This window comes from Pteropus alecto, unplaced genomic scaffold (genome assembly GCF_000325575.1).
Source record: "Pteropus alecto unplaced genomic scaffold, ASM32557v1 scaffold81, whole genome shotgun sequence".
In the NCBI taxonomy this organism is placed as follows: Eukaryota; Metazoa; Chordata; class Mammalia; order Chiroptera; family Pteropodidae; genus Pteropus; species Pteropus alecto.
Window position 1 is genome coordinate 10,622,136 of NW_006433378.1, and position 15,450 is coordinate 10,637,585.

Sequence of the window (15,450 nt, forward strand, 5' to 3'; positions counted from 1 at the left end):
AGGCAGTGAGAAGCAAAGGTACGTTGGAGAGCAACTAAAATCTGACTGATTTCCATCTTTGGAGCATCAGATGTATTCCCTAAGGAGGATGGGTCTCCGTGATGGGGGTGGTATAATTATGTTAATGTCATATTTATGGAGGGGTGAGATTTTTCATTCTAATAATTGGTTGAATGCTGTGGTCAAAAATTGTAAAGCCATATTCAGTTTTAAGGAAAAGCATGGACTTATATCTCAGGACTGTTTTATTTTTTGCTTTTTGTAAGTGCTGCTTTTTTGTTTGATTTTTTAAAAACTATTTACTATTTTAAGCCATAACTGATTCAGTATGGAAAATCAAATGATAAACAGAAAGAGATCTTATATAATGATGCATTACATCATGGAACAGAATATTTAAAGTCTTGCAAGGCAAAGTAAAGATCTGGACAGAGGTTGGGGGTGGGGGTTGGGGTTGGAAAGGGGTGTGGTACTAGGGTGGAGGAGGGGGGCCAGTTAGCAAATATTTTGTTCAGCATAGCTTTCCTTGCAGCTTACTTGGAAATGGATGATTCACCTGTTCTACAGGAAAACATTCTAATTCTTTCCGTTTTTTTTTTTTTTTTTTCCTCCTCTTTTCCCTTTTAAGATCAACCACTTCAGAAGAACCAGATTCCACTTCTGTGGCCAGGACTTTTATGTTATGGCTGGTCCGATTGTTTTACCCTTCGTTCTATGCTACTAAACCTTGGATCACTCCTAAAGTACAAAATCTGTTCTCGAACCACAAACAAGGCTAAAAGATCGGAGGAAATTCAGTGAATATACAGGATTGGGATTGTGCATTTTCAAAAGTATTGAGCTTTCTAATGCAACTATTTAAGATATAGAATCATTTTTTTTCTTACGTTACCAGCATTTTAAGTTACATGTTTATTAAGTGGCATTGCTCAAATAGCTACAGAGTATGCATGGAAATATTTGCTGTCTGAATAGTATGGAGATTCAAAGAGAAAAATCAAGCTTCAGAGGTATTAATTATGACATGCAAAAAAAGTTTTTGTTTTAGTCTTAACTGTAACAGTATATATTTAAAACAGATTTAAGGTGTTATATGTCCTGGGCCCACCTTAACAGTTCTGCTGTTTAGAAGTGTAATGGGAAACAAAATTTCAATCAGGGTCCCATTAACTGGGATATAATCCTTCTTTGATGTAATAGAGGCTATGATGTTGCTGTACAAGTCTGCTAGAAACAGATTTTAACCCATTTTAGTTTCTTTCTTTCTTTGGATCTAATGTAATGACTCTTAACTGTTCATTGTTTGCATTGTTTCTCATATTCTTCATTTTTTTAAGGTCTGGAATTGCTCTGTAAATGGTCGTCGTGAATATTCAGCTCATCCTAACTTTTATGTATCATTTATATTTCTACGTATGTATTTTAATTAGTATTTATAGGAAAAAGTTTAACTGAACCCAACTGTAATTTCTAAGCTTATAACTGGAAGAAGAATTCTACTGCATCAAACCAGACTTTTCCTAGTCCCTGAGACCCTAACTTGTGAGGTATTTTAGTAACATCACAAGTCAGGCTCTTGGGACCTAGGCGGAGGGGAACCAGCAGCTTTGGACCTTATTGATTGTCTGCAGTTACCACCAGAACAAAAGAACATACATAGATTCTGCCTAGAAGAAAAGAACAATGCTCTTCTTTATAATCAGCGATGTTTTCACCATGACCCACCCCCCAAAATACTATTTTCAGCAACTGTACTCTAAAGTGATTACAGAGTTTCACTGAATCGCATTTATATTATATTATAATGACCGTATAAAAGCAGTATAAAATAGCTGGGTAAGAAACAAAATTAAAATATAAGTGTTTTTAAATTGCTTCCTTTGGTATACTTTAAGGTGGCTGGTCTAAGAAAATACCTCCTTCGTTAATAATGAAGAGAGTGGTTTATAACTTTTTTTCATATGCATAGAATATTTACATTATCTACTTAAATAAAACCTATATATCTCCACGTAACTATGGCTCAGAATATGTACTATATAGCTATAATCATGCTTGAGGCCTAGAAATAAAATGATTTACAGTTTTTTTTAACTGACCCTATTAAATTTTACTACTAATTTAAGAAGAATGCTGCTTTATAATTGGTATTTATTGTCAGAGTATTCCTTAGTTTTTTAACCAGGCAAAATACTTTATATGTCTTTTTATAATAAGACATTCTCTTATAAGAGTTTAAGTGAGAGTTATAAATAATTAGCAATAATATTGTACATTTTAGTTTTTATATTTTAGTTTGTATATATCATGGAACTGTGTGAGATAAATTAGTAAACACCACCTATGAAGTCAGACTGTTCTGATTCATCTATCAGCTGAAACTGAAATGCATATTTTTATAAGAATTTTAGTTGTATAAGAGGTACCTATTCCAACTATAGCTAATATGTCATATTTGAACATTATTAGCCATTGACACAGCAAATATGTATTTTTTAGAAATAGAATCAATATATTAAATCTATTTTAAAATTTTACAATAATGTTACAGATATTAAGATTCAAAATGGATATGAGAGACTCTATAATAGAAGAAACAAAGCAATTTCACTCTTTTAATTCTAATGCTTTACATGGGTACTATAAATTTATGTATTCTGCATTATTAAAATAAATTTATGAATGTATTTTAGAATACTTTATGGAGTCTTTGTTCACCTTGGATGTGTTACAATTACTTATGACTTGAAATATCACAGAATACAAATAACCCATGAATTATATTTCTTAAAAAATTGGCATTACAAAATTATAAACACAAGGCACATAGAATAGGTTTAAGTACATACTCACACTGTACTTATTCAGATTATTTACTTATGTCACCTATTTAATATCTCTAGAATCTCTGAAATTTTAAGTGTGTGCATGTATGTATATAGGCATATGTTTTAAATAAATGAAAGGAGGTAATATAAACAGTAAAGATTTTTGGTAGTATTTATCTTTTACTTCTTTTATCTTCATTATTGTAATTAAACATTTTTCAAAGCATAATTTTCTCAATACAAAGAACTCTGTATTTGTTTAAATAGAAGACTATGTATATACAAGTACACAGAAACTTGATTATATTTAATAGCAATGTTTATCCAATGGATCAGTAACTACCTCTTATATAAAACAACAGATACATGTTTACAGATGCCTGTTTTAACATAATTATGTATAATATATGTAACATGTTCCATCAATTTAATTCTAAAATAATGTAGAGGATAGATGTTTATTGGCTATATGATATTAGCTATTTCAAACACGGTATTTTCTTTTTACATTATCATATTTATGAACCACACTATATATTAATTTCTGTTTCATAGAAGAAAGGTACCAAAGCTGAATTTAGAATGCAGTGATGTTTATTTCTCTCTCATAAACATATATAAAATATGTATTTTTTACTAATCATATATGCATTCTTTGAACCCTTTCTGTGTAACTTTTCTATATATAAACTGTCTTTTCTGAGAGTATCATTGATAAAGCATTTCTCTCCTTCCATAAAGGTGAGTAAAAATATAAATGGGTGACTTTGTTTATATAAACTTCTTTATGCTGTATCTAGATAGATGAATGACACTTTTTCTGCATTTCTATCGTAGCTGTCACAGGATAATATTGTTTTGAGGCTGTATAAAATGATTTGGAAAATCAGATCATACTAAGCTTAAAATAAAAGGAGAGATCTACAACAAAGAGCGAGGAAATGATGTGTGTTGCATACAAAAAAAGCAGTGATATTAACAATTCGATGGCTTCCTGGTTGGGAGACCAGCCTGAGCCAGACGCATATATTAAGGTCTGTCTGCTCCTGATGCAAGCTTGCTCAATGCGGTGGAAATGAGGAATCACCCCCTCTGACACCAGTTTATTTTTACATTTTAATTTTGAAATAGCAAATCACTGTTTTACATATGTATACTAACCCCTGCTTGATTCTTTTCCTTTCTCACATTGTTTGCTAATTTACTATGAACTTCAAGTTCCTTTTTTTTTTAATATCATTACTCACCTCAAACATCTATCAAAGACCAATGAAGTATGAGTTTATCTTTTGTCTCTTCTGTATTGCTCTGTTAATATTGTGATGCTCATGCTTTTAACTATAAATCTTTGAGGAAAACATCAATTTTCCAAAATAGTATTTTTTTAAAGCCTTTTAGGATCCATCAAGGAAGCTACTTCTGGAATTTTGCCAAATCTAAATACGATTATATTTCATTTCAGGATTCATGGGATCAATATCTTTCTTAGTTTAAAAGTCCTTAACACTTTAGTGTTCCGGTGAAGGTACGGAAGAGGTGTGGAGAGATTCTAAAGTCATTTAAGCATTAGGCCACGTTAATAATGTCTAAGAGTGGTATAAGTATCTCAGGGGAATTATAGTACAAGTTAATTACTAATGAAATTAGAGAAAGTATATGCTACCTTAAATTCCTCTTCAAAAGGACATGCTGAATTTACCTGATAAATATGTCAGTGGTTTTGCAAGCTGTCCTATTTAAATGAATTTCAAGAAGAGCAGCACATAAAGGGTTAGCTAACGCCCAAATTTTCTTGCCATTTACACATGCAGTGCAGCCTACATTTCTGTAGGCAGCAAATGCAGGCATCATTTTGATTACTTGGATTATTTTCTCTAATTTCTTCCTATTCATTTAATTTAGCACTCACGTCCCAGTGATCTCTTAATGATGGTATTTGGAAAGGAAATCAAATTTCCTGATAGAAGTTGAAAAAAATCCTGGGCTTCTGTAAGCATTTGAAAATATACTTTTTAGTGTAGCTTTGCAACTACATACTACTTACTAAGTAGAAACTCGGGTGATATTATTATATCATATCCATATTTAGTTTTTCTGATCTGTCAGTGACTAAACACACACCGAGACATTTATCATAGACAGATATAGATAGGTAGATGATTGATAGACGATAGATAGGTAGATGATAGATCTTTATTTTTTAAAAAGTCTTAGTAAAAACAGTATAAAAATTGAGACATCATCATAAAATTATTCACGTAATTTTTTTCAGTGAGCTAGCTTTAATTTTTATTGAATGTTGCTTTTTCTCCCCACATCTTCCCACATTAAATATAGCTGTATCAAATGTAAATTATTAGCCAATGATAGTAACTTGTAAGTGATGGTTTTTACTTGCGGAAGTTTAAAAACAGGTGAAACCGAAGGTAATTGAGATTAAGTGAATTTAAGATTAGTTTTATTTTATATAATTAGTCAGCTAATTCCAAGCATATTTTATGGAGAATTTAAAAGTGAAAAATTCTCATATGGTGAAGTAAATTTTTCATTGTTGATATAACTAATGTGATTTTAATTTCTTTACCTTAATAATTCCTAATCAAATAAAACAATTGTAAGAATAATCATGGATCGTCAACTAATCAAGATAATAATTCCTAGGTTGCATCTTGGGCTTTTACGGTTTTTGGAGTGTTTAGGTTCTTTTATGAGATGGATTTAACCATTCTTTTTTTCTAAGAAGTTTCTCCCTCTCTGTTGGTAGGTGTCTGATGATTTGTGAGCACCAAGTGACTATTCTGTGGAATCATCTTTCCTTGCCTTTGAAATAGCTTTCCCTAGACCATGAGTCACCATCAATATTTTATTCATCCGAATTGGTAGGTCTTTCTTAAAACCCTTCTGTGTATTTTTCTGGTCATGTGAGTGAATCATGAGAAATTGTAGATTTGCATTGTGATTGTCTTTCCAGTTTCCAAACATCTTCAGTAAGAGATTCAGGTGGTGTTGAAACACTAGCCAACAGAAGCATTTGGTTTTGTAGGATTTAAAAATGTAATGTCTTTCTCATAGTAGACTTTCTATTCTTAGCAAGGCTGGGGGAACTAGGCCATGGCTAAGTTATTACTCTGTTATACATCACACGAAAAGCCCAGCCCATGCATTTGTAAACCTCAGGGAGGTTTCTATATTAGACAGCATTTTTTGTTGGGGGATTACACCACAGTCGGTTCCCTTCACTTCTCTCTCTCTTCCTGGCCCCCCTCCACCCAACATGGAGCCTTTTCAACTTCTTCAAAGAAATAGGGAAAAAAAGTAGACTCTTTATTAATGGCAGAAAACAAACTGGCTGCTGGACTTCCGAGACAGCCTCCTAATAATAAAGCAGAGTAGGCACTGCGACAAAGAATTCTTGAATGTACTAAATATATAAGGAAGCCTATTTAAATTCACCAGAGGGGCTTAGAGGACAAGCAGCAGAAAGTTTAGAATTCAATTCAAGCCATGCCAGAAAATGAAAATGTACTTAAAAAAGGATTTCTGAAACAATTGTTCAAAGACATGTCAACTTTTAAGATTCTTTCTAGAATAATGAAATTCGTACTCTAATTTCTGTGGTGACTTTTTCAATTAGAAAGGAAAAATGATTAACAGAATCTCAAAGGAATTGTTATCTTATGTTTAAAGAAAATGTGTTTCCTTCTATAGAGTATGCTCTAGTGAGGGCCACTTAGTGCACTGACTAAAATCACCCCAATATAGATACAGGACAAAGAGATGATATTTTTCAGCAATTAGACATATCATAAGCAAAGGACTCTTCCTACTTTGGAAGAAAGATACTCAACTTGTATGTTCTTCCTAGTTAATTTCCTCCCAATCAATTCTATAATTTGTATTTTAAATAAATGCAATGACGTAATTCTGAAAGAGCAAATTGCTGATAATAGGACTATATGATGCTAAATTTAAGAGAGAAAAAAAAAATCCTTACTTTCTCTCTTGTTGACTTTAAAAAATGCTCTTTACCTTTATCTATAAGATATATCTCTATATGGAGTAACCACATCTATAAGAATATATATCTTATTAGTCCTAATATTGAGGTAAAGAACTACTTAAAAAGTTTATTTAACAGCCAGTATGGCCTTGACTCAGGGGTGAAATTTCTAGCAGGCTTTTTCCTAATGTCTTCTTTTAGAATTAACATAGATATTGGGAAAAGGTTGTCGTTTTTTGTCTCAGTGATTACAAGTCATAAAGAGGATGGAATCTTGAACCCACTACTGACATATCTTTATTGCCATTGTGGAGAGCTCCAGCTTGAGAATGAAGCCCACGTGTAATTCATCAGTCCAAAAATATAATTTATTAACTCAAAATAATTTGTTGATTTATTAATTCACCTATTCATTCACAAAATGAATATCCATCATAAAAACTCAGTGAATTAAGGCTGCATCAACACATGGGGCCCATATGGCCAATTAAGACTTGATCATTTAACAAAATTTTATTGACTTTAAAATGAAATGTCAGATATATGAATATTAGTTATAGATTTTAAATATTTAATGATAAAAGGTAGTTATCACTACAAATAGATGCAACCTTTCATCGTAAATGAGTCATCATTTACCAAATGATAAATGAGTCATCATTTACCAAACAACTGAACTGATTTCCATTTGCTTAAAAGTCTTAATGACATTTTAATATCAAGGACTTCAGTAGACTTAATGATTGATCAATGAAATAAGCCAAGTAAATTGCTTAGCCTAATTTCTAGCACCAAGAAAGCACTCAGTGAATATTAGCTTATTTATTCCTGTTTGGGTCTTAGTATTTATTTGCCTTTGTTAAACAGACTATTTTTTCATCACCAAAATTTACTGTGTATGCACTGTCCCAAAGGATGTAAGGAAGTCACCATTAGGAAATCATTTCCGCTCCAGGTGCACTCAAAAATCATTCACACTAAAAGTCTTTATCAAATGTTTCCTGAGAGCCAACTGTAGGAGAGAAAAAGAGAAATTCTGCTCTCAGATAGTTTGTGATCTACAAAAAGATATCTTCCGCTGTTCAACACGTTTTGCCTTTTTGTGTGCCTTAGCATTTTATAAATCCTGTAATTTAGCAGTTTTAGTCTTTTATATGTTTTATAGATAACATTCTATGTGGTTTGTACTATTTTTCTAGTTGCAGATGAGATACTCTACCTATATACTTTGAATTGTCTTGGACAAGATATGGGTCGGGTATTAGTACTTTGCAATACTTAGATTCTTCATATTATTCCCTATATTACACGAAGGTCTTTAAAAACCATAAATTGACAAAGAATATTAATAATTGTGGTTTACAAAATTGGTATTTCCAGAATTGGACCAAAATGTGGTGTATACATAAGATTTCTATTCCTCGAAAAAAAGAAACCATCATTTAATTTTTTTTAAGTTAAGTTGAATATAATAATTTTGATCATGCAGTTTCATGAAGTGGGATTAACATTAATTAGTCAAAGGTCCAAAACATTCTAATTAGGTTATTCTCTGGGAGTTAACAAAATATGCAGAATAAACTTGAATTTTTAGACTTTTGCATCATAAATGCCATCATTGAACTTGAACAGTGAAGTAGGAAGTAGAAGACTGGAATTTTAACACCATTTCTGCTGCTAGTTACCTTGTGGAAGTGAACCTCTGTCTTTTTCACTCCCAATTTACAACTGATTTGCAAAATATGGATGTGGTGGAAGATGATTTTAAAGTGACTTTAAAATCAGATAAAAAAAATAGTAGTATTAGAGAGTTGGATATTTTGAGTCAGTAGGGGTATGAAGAATATCCTTAGTTTAAATCACTTAATTAATTAGACTCTTCTATCACTTCATCCCCTTCCTCCTCCTCCTCTTGCTTCTCCTCTCCTTTTCCACCCTGGTCCTGTCTCCTCCCCGCCCCCCACTCCCACATCTTTCTACCTCTCCGTATCTTTCCCTCTCTCCCTCTTACTTTATTCTCAGGTGGTTCGCTTCATTCTCACGTTCTTTCTCTATGTTGGAAAAAAATGGCCACTGGCAACTGAGACATACATCATGTATCATTCCTAGAGCTTGTGATTCCAGAAGGAAAAATAAAAAGGTTCTCTCTACCTATACATCAGTTGCATTTCTCAGAAGGCTCTGATTGGCTCTGTTTTCCAGACACTTCTCTGTCCAGATGTGAGTCACTTAGATTAAACAGCCCTTGTAGGGAGGTGGAACAAGGTTAACCTAACAAGGTTAATGTTAATGGCAGAAGGTGAAAGAATTTCAAAGCAGGCAAAAATGTAACAGGGGTCCAAACAACCACTACAAATGTCTAAATCATTTAACATAATGACATGTTACAGGCTTCTGTCAAATATGTTTGTCTTAGGAAACTGAGTGTAGTCTATCAACATGTAGGCAATATTAAGTTATTTAGCCCAAATATGTTTTATATACAGCATTGTAACTACAAAATATCTGCAACAGCAAATCTCAACCTTGAGTATCATGGAGATTTATTGCATTTTATTAACATTTTCCATGATTATTTACTATGTGGCATGCATCAGGAAAGTCAGCATTTGGACTCATTTAGGAATTTGACATTTTCAGAATTACTTAGGATTATTAGAAATGAGAGTTTGGTACAGAAGGGATGGTGATGTAATGTCCAGTGTCTGTCCTCATCCACCATATGGTTAGGCCCTTGTGTTACAGCAAATCTAATGTCCTTTCCACTTTTACCCCTGATATTAAGGAGCATTATATTTATGGTTCTTGAAAATATTTTATTTTGGTTTGTGAATTAATTTCTTCCATTTCTACTATCTTTCACTATATGTATGTATATACACACATATGTATATAATAGTATCTATTATATGATTTTATATGATTAGGATATCAGATCCTTATCCTTTTTAGGCCTGTTGTTTATTATGATATGACCTACACAATTTTAAACATTTTACTATCTAGAACTATTTAGGGATCTTCCTCGATGAGAAAAAGATTAATTCGCTATGAATAATGATTCTAATACAAGACATTCTGCTGCGTTTTTTTGTGATGCAGATGAGCAATGCTATAAATATGATTTAGAGAGTTTGAAAATTGATTTTAACATCACAATTCTTCTTCCTAATTAATCAAATTACAAAATTATGCTGTGGTTTCCAGTATATTAAAATAAGTTGTCATACTGGAACATCTGTTTATGCTCCTATTATGCATATGTGTTTCTAATTGTCTGAAGTATAGATTGCCATAAACATTATTTGTTATTTAGTATGTGGAAGCATGATACCTACTTCCTCCCACAGCGCTTATTTATTTCCCGCGAAGTAAATCTTTTAGATTGTATTTTATCATATCTTTATCAAGATGGAGGAAAAAAGACTAGGATTTTAGTTAAGCCTTGCTGATTGGTTAAGAAAAGTGATGGCTGTCATCGGCAGCCTTTCCAGGCACTGTACGGTGGCTCCAGACAGTCAGCTGGTACTATCGCTTTGTCTTAACTATAAATCACTGTCTCATAATGGCCAAGGCTGACACCTTGACATTTTCAAGAAGAGTAAAAAACCTGATTTGAATGGAAATCAATTTCGTTTCACAAATCTTGGGTAACTACACCAAGTCTTTTCTAGTGTCTTCTTGAAACTTATTTGGGATTTTCATGGTCATCAGAGGATTATTTGAGTGTTATCCTATAACTTCTTTTAGCTATAAAACCATATTCTTACTTCCTTCTTCAATCTCAATGTGGAAAAATTGATTTTAAAATTTTATATGAGAATAAACCACCAATAAGCCAGATTTTATTTTAAACATGATGTGTTGATAGCTTAAAAATATGGCAATAGCAGCAACTGCTATTTCATTTCACAAAATTTTTGCAAAGTGTTCTGTGATTTAAAATTCCAAGCCATACATGTGCATATTGAACCTAACTTTTGATTATCTAATAATACCTAATGCCAATTATGGAGTGATTTCAAACTTCAAGTAGGTCTCAAGCCTAGAATCCCCTGAAAGGTATTTTATTTTATATTCTTGCACATAAAAACCAGGTTTAGTATTCTAGAGTCAATGAGGAATAGCATGTATTTAATTGTGTTAGATGGGACAAAAATTAACTCTGCCTCCATTTTTTTGACCATTCAACCCAAGTGGCATAGAAATAACTCCATGCTTGACAGTGTGAAAAGTTCTTTTTAGGTATTTTAGGAGCTTGACATTGAAAATTTTAAAAAATTAACCTACTCTATTAGGTCTTCCACCTTTAGGAAAACACTACAGTTTCTTTAAAAAAAAAAAAAATAGAGTGGAAGAAACTTCTACTTCCTTAGTATTTTTGCTTGCTTCCTTTTACCAAAGTGATTTAAACTCAGGGAAGCCTTAGATCTTCTCAACATAATTATTTTTGGAGAATTTGGTCATCACCTTCTCTGTCTTGTCAAGTATGGAAAGATTACCACAATGCCTGGCAGTGATTTCTTTTTTATTATCTTTGTTGTTAGTCTTCAACTGTGTCCCAAATCTCACTTCTAAACAGGAATACTCTTTGATTGATAAATTTATTTTTTTAAAGTACCCCATGAACAAGTGGAGTTAACAATTACAAACAGGAGACTTCTAACCGTTAAATCTTTTTATCCACTCTTCTACTCATCCATCCATTCATTCATAATCTATACAAAACCAGACATTATGTTAGATATGCCGGAAATACAAAATGATATTAGAATTCTTTCTTCACAGAACATGATGTTCTCATGAGAAAATAGAAGAAGTAAAAAGAAGTTATCAAGTTCAGATGTGACGGAAAGAACATATAAACACAATGTTTTGGGATTCTAGAGGAAGTATTTACTTGAGTGGTTGAGAATCAAGGAAAATTCCCTAGAAGAGACTGAATTCAGCTAGTCTGTGATAGAGGAGAAGGGTTTCTAGAGAATGTCGGAAGGGCTGGGTTTCGAGTGAAGTATGCAATGTGTACAGATGTGCAGGAGCAGGAAAGTTGAGCCGTTTGGCATTCAATATTCTTGGAAGATTGGGTGCATATTATAAAATGCCTATTGAACTGAGATCAGCTTAAGGAGGCTCTACAGTTTTCACAGGGGCTCTTCTGATATTTGTGTGTTTTACAGTGTGTTTGGCACTGAGAACCCTTTAAAGACTTTTGGGCTGATGCAAGAATGTTAGATGCAAAATTACTCTGGAGTCATTATAATGTAAGACCTCAACCTAGAGGGACATATCAGAACTACTCAACAAGGCATATAGAGACACACAACTGTCTCTACCCTGTAAATTCAAACTCAGTAAGTTTGGAGTAAAGCCCATGCAGATGCATTTTGTAAAATCTCAGTCAGATGATTGACTGACACTCCATTAAGAAAGAGTTAGAGCATGTTGAAATGAGATGATATCAAGGATAATTAGACACAGAAAAAAAACAAAGAAAATGAGACCTAAATCATGGGTTCCGAACCCAAAGTCCACATACCCCTAGCCTTTTGAGGTTTCATGTTCCCATGAGAGTACATGAAATATTTTGAGTAGATATTTATTTTTCTGGAGGAAATGATCTAGTAGTATTTATAAGATTCTCAGTGAAGGCTAAAACCACCCCAAAATTAAGAACCACTAGGGATAGTTAATGTGAAAAGGAGGAGGTAAATGTGAGAAATATCACAACTGTATAATTAAGAGAATTTAATGACTGAGTAGCTTGCATGGGGAGTTTACAAATTGTGGCAAGAAAAAAAGAAGATGACACTAATTTTTTTTTTTACCTTTTGACACTAGAAGAACGAGAATCATAATCTTTTGGGGAACCAGCATCAGATCCCCCTCGGCTCCTATTTCAGGTAATAGAACTTTGATATCAGGCATATTGGATTCGTGGTATGAATGTGACACCAGAAGTAGATGTCACATGAGGAATGGAAAATTTGAAGGTGGTTACGTAGCTTGAAAATCATTCTCATGGAAATCTAGCTCAACACTTTGAAGTCAGGGACCTAGGATTCTTCCACCTTGTTTTTCTCTTTGAATGACTTCTATTCCCCAGGTAATCTCAAGACATTGGAGCTCAACCATGTTGTTTACTTTCAGTCAGTAAGAATAAGAAGAGAAAACTAAGGACACGATACTTCTTTTTAAAGAAGATTTCTGGAATTGTTACACCCCTTCCAATATAGCCTTATATCTTAGTTACCAGGTACACAAAGCTTTTGGGGAGTGGGTGCATTGAGTTTATTCTGGATAGTTGAGCACCCAGCAAACAAAAACAGGAAAAAGGGGAGACTCGATATTGCAGAAAAACAAGCAATCTCTGTCAAGGTGAACATAAACGGTTTTAAAGCACTCAATAATTAAACGAAACTATAAAATAGGGAAATTTTATCTGAACCTTCAGTCTAAATAATATATTTTGATTGGAAAGAAATAGACGTTTCTTTATAACATCTTTTTATCGAAACATATCTCATTTCACTCCTATCTTTGTGATTTATATCCTGAAAATACTGGAGTTCTTCTATGTGTGACTGGAAAAGTAGTATGACTGGTTACAAATGAAATTAAATCTATTAGTCTAATGTCATTAAACCTACTAGTCTCAAACCATTTTAAGCCAGTTTAAGATATTTTCACATTATTCTACAGAAAACTAGTTTATTAACAAAATAATTAAGCCCTTCTTCACAATGGTATCAAGTGTTCATTTTATAAAATTAGAAATTTCAGACAAATAGAAAACCCCCCAAAATATTAATCACATCACTCAAAAAATAACTTCTGTTATATAGTATATACTCATTCCTTCTCTCTCTTTCCCTCTCTGTCTCTGTCTCACTCACACACATACATATACTCAATATTTTCAGAATTATTTGTAACTTTTTAAGTTACAAATGAACACTTTCTCACATATAATCATTTTGGCATATGCTCATTATGTTATTGTGTGAGTAAAATATAATTTATTTAACTAGTCTATATATAGGTGTAAATTGATTTTCTTGCCATCTTTTTTTCTTAATATAAACAATTCTGATGACGAATGCACTTTTATAAAATTATGTATAATGATTCCCTTGGGATAATAATTGGGACAGATGATAATGGCCTGAATAAAGGTGAAGACAGTAGAAATGGAAAGACAAGGAGGGATTGGAGAAATATTTAGAAGACAGGATTGATAGAGCCGAGTGATTAGGAGCTTAGTGGAAAAATATCTGAAAATTTTAAACTTTTATTATTTCCTGAAATTATGCTTGTTGCTTTATTTTTCTGTACTCGTGATCAGTGGCATCTATTCCTTTAGTGGGAGGACAGACCCAATCAAGAACAGAGTCAATAGAAGATTTAAAATGCCTAGTAAATTATTTTTTAAAACTTATAACAAGTACAGTTAGTAGCTCAAAGCAAACTGTTCTGATTTTGAAGAGCTAGACTCTCGAGAGGGAAATGGTTTTGTTTTTAATTCCTAAAGGGCAAAGCCGGAAATAATAACCCAATGCTAGACACCTAGATCATAGAATTTATAAAATTTAACCATAAAGTAGAGAACAGTTCAGAACATGAGCTAAAGTAGCTGCCCATCACACAGGACAGATTGCATCTTTCTAGGTTGTTTGTAGTGAAGCATCTGAAGTGGAAGAGGGAGGGGAAGAATTAGATAAAGAGAAGGAATATCACCTATTCTGCTCCTTTTGTTGCAAATTCTGGAAGAAAGATGTGGGTAACAGATTCCTGTCAGGTGAGAATGAAGCGATAAAGGCCAACAGGGATTGTGATTCCTGCCCACCTAGAACCTGGAGGAGAGGCAGCTTTGTAGATGCCTGTAAGAATATCAAGGGGAGAACTAGAAAGCATCTGAACTAGTACCCTTCCCTTCCAACCTTCAATCGATCACGCGCCCCACCCCCAAGAAAGCACTTCAGCAGGGCATGGAAGAGATCTGGAAAAGTTTCCTTGTCTTCAGTCACCATCAAGGAGATAGCTGGGAAAAGGTGGGGGATGCTGTGGAGTTTCAGAGGATCCACATCACCACCTAGAACCAAGGGTAGGGGTTTAATCAGCAAGACAGCTTTTTTCTCCTTTTATCTTGGTCTGTAGCAGACACACCCATTTATTCAGTCAGTCAACACATCGAGTACTTTCCATATGGCAAGCAGATAATTTTAATCTTGTAAACATCACTTTCATTTGTAAACTTGGTTTCAGCTACAATTTATTTTATTGTATTTGTTTAATGTTAATTGAACATAACAATGTCTTTATACTGGATGGAGCGTATGCTTCACACAATTCTTATTTCTGGGTGGATATTAGAATTACAATTAGAAATAAAAAAAAAGTACACACATAAACACACCTACTCACAGAAATATAGGAAAGATTGATTATGATAAAGAAAATGTAATGGAAGGATTTAGAAAGATTATGCTTTGTAAAATCATATCACAGTTCTTCAAAATCATTGACTAAAAGAACATCATGAGAAAAACGATATTTTTTTGTTTAGTGCTTCTAATACCTTTTCTGGGAATTCAAATGGAACAGAGAATCCAGTGAAATCTGGTG

At 33.1% G+C, this 15,450-nt stretch overlaps 1 long non-coding RNA gene across 10 annotated transcripts in view; it reads left to right on the plus strand.

Annotated features, from left to right (window-relative positions):
- LOC107195425 overlaps positions 1-15,450 on the plus strand; it is a 292,038-nt gene that overhangs the window by 140,038 nt on the left and 136,550 nt on the right. For 6 of the 10 annotated variants that reach the window (XR_003045232.1, XR_003045226.1, XR_003045228.1 and 3 more), the window contains 3 exons: positions 629-3,862; positions 5,593-5,707; positions 12,667-12,728. This is a non-coding gene — a long non-coding RNA (uncharacterized LOC107195425). The remainder of the gene's footprint in view (positions 1-628; positions 3,863-5,592; positions 5,708-12,666; positions 12,729-15,450) is intronic. The other 4 variants (XR_003045230.1, XR_003045231.1, XR_003045227.1 and 1 more) reach the window with 4 other exon arrangements.